Source organism: Nicotiana sylvestris, chromosome 6 (genome assembly GCF_000393655.2).
Source record: "Nicotiana sylvestris chromosome 6, ASM39365v2, whole genome shotgun sequence".
Lineage (NCBI taxonomy): Eukaryota > Viridiplantae > Streptophyta > Magnoliopsida > Solanales > Solanaceae > Nicotiana > Nicotiana sylvestris.
The window spans coordinates 35,871,999-35,878,818 of NC_091062.1; positions in this window are offsets into that span (position 1 = coordinate 35,871,999).

The window sequence follows — 6,820 nt, forward strand, 5'->3', positions numbered from 1 at the left end:
TACCAACTTAGGATGAATCCGTTGAAATGTGCCTTTGGAGTTACTTCTGGAAAGTTCCTTGGTTTCATTGTCCGGCATCGAGGGATCGAAATTGATCAAGCCAAAGTGGATGCCATTTTGAAAATGCCTGAGCCTCGAGATATCCATGAATTGAAGAGTCTGCAAGGAAAGCTAGCATACCTTAGAAGATTCATATCAAACCTGGCTGGGAGGTGCCAACCATTTAGTCACCTCATGAAGAAAGGTGTTCCTTTCAAGTGGGATCAAGCTTGTAGCAATGCCTTCGAAAGTATCAAAACCTACTTGATGAAGCCTCCAGTTTTAGCAGCTCCTATACCAGGAAAGCCATTGATACTATACATTGCGGCGCAGGAAAGGTCTGTTGGAGCATTATTGGCCCAAGAAAATAGTGAGGGGAAAAAAACTCTCTTTACTACTTGAGCAGGATGATGACACCTAACGAGTTGAACTATTCGCCAATTGAAAAGTTGTGTTTGGTGCTAGTCTTCTCAATTCAAAAGTTGAAGCACTACTTTCAAGCTCATGTTGTCCGTCTTGTTTCTAAAGCAAATCCCATCAAGTTCGTGATGTTAAAACCTGTTCTTAGTGATCGACTAGCGAGATGGTACCTCCAATTTCAACAATTCGAGATTTTGTACATCCCTCAAAAGGCTGTAAAAGGACAAACATTGGCAGACTTCTTGGCAGATCATCCGATACCTGATGACTGGGAGCTAACTGATGAACTACCTGATGAGGACGCAATGGTCGTTGAAGTTCAACCCCCACGGAAGATGTACTTTGATGGTGCTGCGCATCGTGGGGGAGTCGGGGCTAGCGTAGTATTTGTCACTCCTCAAGGTGAAGTCTTGCCCTACTCCTTCACCTTGACACAACTCTGTTCCAACAATGTTGCTGAATATCAAGCATTAATACTTGGGCTTGAAATGGCCGTTGATATGAAGCAATTGCAATTGCAAGTCTTTGGTGACTCCCAGTTAGTGGTCAATCAGCTTTTGGGTAGTTACGAGGTCAAGAAGCCTGAACTACGCCCATATCATGATTACGCAAAAAAAGTTGATGGGGTGGCTCAGAGATGTGACTATTCAGTATGTACCAAGGAAAGAAAATAAGAAGGCTGATGCTTTAGCTGCTCTAGCTTCATCATTAACCCTGCCTGACCAAGTGCAAGTTACCGTCTGCCAGAAATGGGTAGTACCGCCGCCAAATGAGGTCGAATGTGAAGAAAACGAACTCAAGCATCTTGTTGCTGTTTCTGAAGTTGAGAAAGAAGAATGGCGACAACCCATCATCGACTACTTATGCTATGGGATACTTTCAGAAAATCCGAGGAGGAGGACTGAAATCCGTCGTCGTGCACTTCGCTTCCTTTACTATAAGGATACTATATACAGAAGGTCGTTCGAGGGAGTACACTTGTGATGCCTAGGAGAAGAAGAAGCTCTCCAAGCTTTGCAAGAGGCACATTTTGGGGTATGTGGGTCACACCAATCCGGACCAAAGCTCCACTTCCATATAAAAAGGATGTGATATTATTGGCCAACGATGGTAAAAGATTGCTTGGACTACGCTCGAAGATGCAAGGCTTGTCAATTCCATGCAAATTTTATTCATCAACCTCCTGAAGTGTTGCACCCAACTGTTGCATCCTGGCCATTTGACGCTTGGGGATTGGATGTTGTTGGACCACTACCAAAGTCCTCTAGTGGGCATCTATACATCTTGGCTGCAACTAACTACTTCTCAAAATGGGCTGAAGTTGTTGCTCTTAAGGAAGTAAAAAAGGAAAATGTTGCAAGTTTCATCCGAGTAAACATTATTTATCGCTTTGGCATACCTCGTTACATAATAACGGATAATGGAAAGCCATTCGATAATAGGTTGATGAACAGGATTTGTGATCTTTTTGGCTTCAAGCAACATAACTCTTCGATGTACAATGCTGCCGCCAATGGTCTAGCTGAGGCATTCAACAAGACTCTATGAAACTTGTTAAAGAAAGTTGTCTCCAAATCCAAACGAGATTGGAATGACCGTATGGAAGAGGCTGTATGGGCATATAGAACGACTCATCGCACGCCAACACAGGCGACTCCTTATTCACTCGTTTATGGAGTCGAAGCTGTCTTGCCACTTGAGCGTCAAATACCTTCGTTACGACTGGCTATTCAAGAAGGGATCACTGATGAAGAAAATGCTCGACTTTGATTAGCAGAGTTGGAAGCTCTTGATGAAAAGAGATTGGAAGCTCAACAGAGTCTTGAATGTTATCAAGCTCGATTGTCTCGCGCCTTCAACAAAAGAGTTCTTCCGAGATCCTTTCAAGTAGGAGATCAAGTCTTTGCCGTACGAAGACCCATAATTACTTCCCATAAACCTGTAGGGAAGTTCACTTCAAAATGGGATGGGCCATATGTCGTACAAGAAGCTTATTCAAGTGGGGCTTACAAGCTGGTTGATGCAGATGGTATGAGAATCAGCCCTATCAACGGCAAGTTTTTGAAGAAGTATTATCCATGAAGTTGCAAGTCATGACACTCCTCGACGTACGAGCCTAAACTGCAAGTCATGACGCTCCTCGACGTACGAGCCTAAACTGCAAGTCATGATGTTCCTCGACACACGAGCCTAAACTGTATGTTGCTACACACCTGGCCCGCAAGAGTATAAACTGTGTACTGCCAAAAACAATCCGCTAGGCTGAAAATCTCGAAAGAGGTGGCCTAGGAAAAAGCTAGGAATTAAAAAAAAAAGAGTCCGCTAGGTTGAAAACTTCGAAAGAGGTGGCTTAGGCAAAAGTTAGAACATAAAAAAATCACCCAGTCTGAACTACGGAATGACTTGATCCTCTTCACCGAGGTACGTAGGCAGCTTAGAGTTTCATTCTAAGTTCAGTCGCATAAGTTCAAAAGATACATATTGCACCAATTGTTGTCTGAGTGAAGTATGGAGGAATGCAAAATCAAGCTGAAATGTCATCCTCTTGTTGAACTTTGATCTCATTTGATTTAAAAGGAGCAACCCTCTATGGTAAATTGATATCTTCAAGTCCGTTGGTATTCAAGTTGAAGTCCCCAAGTTGAAATCTTCAATTCTGTCGGTCTTCAAGTTGAAGTCTTCAAATTCGCCGATCTTCAAGTTGAAATATTTAGGCCCTCCAAGTCTCAAAGTTGAAGTCTTCAAGTCCGTCGGTCTACAAGTTGAAGTCTTCAAATTCGCCGATCTTCAAGTTGAAATATTTAGGCCTTCAAAGTCTCAAAGTTGAAGTCTTCAAGTCCGTCGGTCTTCAAGTTGAAGTCTTCAAATTCGCCGATTTTCAAGTTGAAATATTTAGGCCCTCCAAGTCTCAAAGTTGAAGTCTTCAAGTTCGTCGGTCTTCAAGTTTCAGTCTTCAAATTCCCCGATCTTAAAGTTGAAATACTTAAGCCCCCCAAGTTGAAGTTTTCAAGTTCGTCGGTCTTCAAGTTTCAGTCTTCAAATTTGCCGATCTTAAAGCTGAATTGTTTAAGCCCTCCGAATCTTCGAGTTGAAGTCTTCAAAGTCCGCCAAATCTGTGAAGTTTTCCAAGTGTTCAATTCGATGTCGTCTTCAAGTTGAAGCTTTGTAACTTTCCAATCTTAAGGTGGACATATAAGTCCCTTTGCACCTTAAGTTGGCCTCTTCGTGGGTTTGTCCTTAAAAGGAACTATAACTTTCCAATTTTAAGGTGGACATATAAGTCCCTTTGCACCTTAAGTTGGCCTCTTCGTGGGTTTGTCCTTAAAAGGAACTATAACTTTCCAATCTTAAGGTGGATATATAAGTCCCTTCGCACCTTAAGTTGGCCTCTTCGTGGGTTTGTCCTTAAAAGGAACTATAACTTTCCAATCTTAAGGTGGACATATAAGTCCCTTCGCACCTTAAGTTGGCCTCTTCGTGGGTTTGTCCTTAAAAGGAACTATAACTTTCCAATCTTAAGGTGGACATATGAGTCCCTTCGCACCTTAAGTTGACCTCGCCGATAGTCGGGCCATTTTGAGAGTAATCTCTCCAAGAATCGGGCTATTTTGAGAGTAATATCTCCAAGAATTTGGCCACATTGAGAGTAATCTCTCCAAGAATTTGGCCATTTTGAGAGTAATCTCTCCAAGAATCGGGCTATTTTGAGAGTAATCTCTCCAAGAATCGGACCATTTTGAGAGTAATCTCTCCAAGAATCGGGTCATTTTGAGAGTAATCTCTCCAAGAATCGGGCCATTTTGAGAGTAATCTCTCCAAGAATCGGGCCACATTGAGAGTAATCTCTCCAAGAATCGGGCCACTTTGAGAGTAATCTCTCCAAGAATCGGGCCATTTTGAGAGTAATCTCTCCAAGAATTGGGTCACATTGAAAGTAATCTCTCCAAGAATCGGGCAAGGATGAATACTCATCCCCTCACACCCCAAGATTGTCTTCTTCATGCGTGGATCATCTTGTTAAACAAGAACAAATCTTTCTCGCTTTATCTACAAAAAAACAAAAGAAAAAATACAACAAAGAACAAAGCACAAGAAAAAAGAAGAAGAAGAAATTACCTTTGCGCTAATGCTCGCGGGTCGTCAAAGGCCAAGTCAAATAACTTGCAGACAACGTAAATTGATGTTCCACAATGGAAGGGCATACGACTATTTATAGGAGTAGTGAGGAAGTTATTGAAAGACTAATGACGATGTGGGACTGGTAACTTTTAGAGTCCAACAAAAATTGGTATTCTAATTCAATTGGAAGAGAAAGCTATAGGCGGTGGAGTTTTCCTACACACCCAAATCGGGAAGGAGGGAATGGTAGTTCTAGTTCTAGTAAACTAGGAATAACCTAGTAATACAATGATGGTATTTTTGTTCAATTTTTGGATTTATGTAGCTTGGTCCTAAATATTGATGTTCAGTGAAGCACGTCCTCAAAATGGAAGGCTTCTGGTCCAATCCATCGAAGTTAGTCAAAACTAGATATAAAGCTTTCTTGGTACATATAATATTTTGGATAATTATAACCTATGAATGCTTTGGTGCACGTGAAAAATGGACGTACTTGAAGTTCCATGGATCGTTTTTCAGGGACATATGTACGTATTTGTTTGTTTACTTCACTACTAGAAATCCGGTAAAAAGTGACCAAAGTTGGTCGCTTATAGGCCTAAAACCGACCAAAAAGCGACCAAACATGCCTGGTCGCAATATTGTTGGTCCCTTTATTTTAGGGACCAAAGTTGGTCGCTAATTAGCGACCAACTTTGGTCTCTAAGGTAAAAGGACCAAATATTCTGATTTTGACTTTAGTGACCAACTTTGGTCGCTATATTAATTTAATAATATAAATTTGGCGACCAAAGTTGGTCTCTACATATGAAATACGTTGTTTTTAATTTATCATTAATCATTAGAAAGCGACCAACTTTGGTCTCTAATCCAAATATTATATTTTAAAATCTGGACAATAGAGACCAAAGTTGGTCGCTAAATTCAAGAATTTAATTTTTTTTAAGATAAGCGACCAACATTGGTCGCTATATTTCCAGAAATTGTATTTTTTTAATAGAAATCTGGGCAGGTAGCGACCAAAGTTGGTCGCTATTGCCCAGAAAATTATTTTTTTTATAGTGAAATGCGACCAAATAGAGACCAAAGTTGGTCGCTTTTCTTGGTATATTTTTGGCAGAAACTGCCTGTTTTGGCAGCTACACCACCTGCCAGCTTACCAAACATCCTAAACAGGCATTTTATGCCAGCAACAACAACAACAACAATTAAAAGCAACAATCAATAGAACTAACACATTAAGCTAACAAAACTAAGTTAACGCTTATTACAAGCCCATTCGAACTAAAAAGAACTAACACAATAGAACTAAATTTTTTTGTCTAGTTCAAAGTATATAAAGTACTCAAGGAGTGTTCTTTCAGCATCCTCGTCCGAAAGTTGGATTGCCTCGCCCGATTCATTAGGTGGTTGACTGCGTATGAATTCCCCCACGTCAGCTGCATGTGAAGCGAACCTATATGAAAAATTATATATATTGAATTAGTATTTCAAAATTTATATAAAAGTAAATCAAAATACTTAATGAAAAGTAAAAAACTTACATGTATATAGTCGAGGCTCGACCCTCCTTTCTGAATCAGTCTCTTTCTTCTTCTTTACAATACGAGTTTCATTGAATAGCTCATCTTGCTTCATTGGCATCATAAAGTTGTCTGGTGGCTTTGGTGATTATCCTCGTGGTACTATTACTCGGGATGAACTTGGATACAGAGAATAACTTGGATACAGTACCTGACAGGGTGTGTCTTTGATCAATTGTTGATCTCTATAGCTACAATGATAATGAGAAGGCAACGACATGTGTTTCAAAATAGTGATGGTATAGGTAGGATTTAACATTTCCTAAGTAGATAAAAGAGGTTATAGAGGAATTCTCTACTTCACTTTCCAAGAGGAAAAGAAGTTTGATTGATAGTGACAACGTTGATGAAGACGGAATGTTTTCCGTTGGTCATGGCAGTTCCCATAAAGCGGGGATCATAAGACTCTATGATGACAAAGATTATAGGAAGTTTTGTTCTAAACTTTCTTCCAAGTCTGATCCGTACAAGCTTAATATGATATTGGTGATATTTCTTCGGATTCAGACAATGATTTGACTGATAAAAGTATGGAAATGCTCTTAAAAAGAATTAAAGCTAAAATGTTTTTCTTGGTAGAGAAGGATGCTGAAAAGTTTTTACCTTTAATTCTTTTTAAGAGCATTTCCATACTTTTGTCGGTCAAATCATTGTCTGAA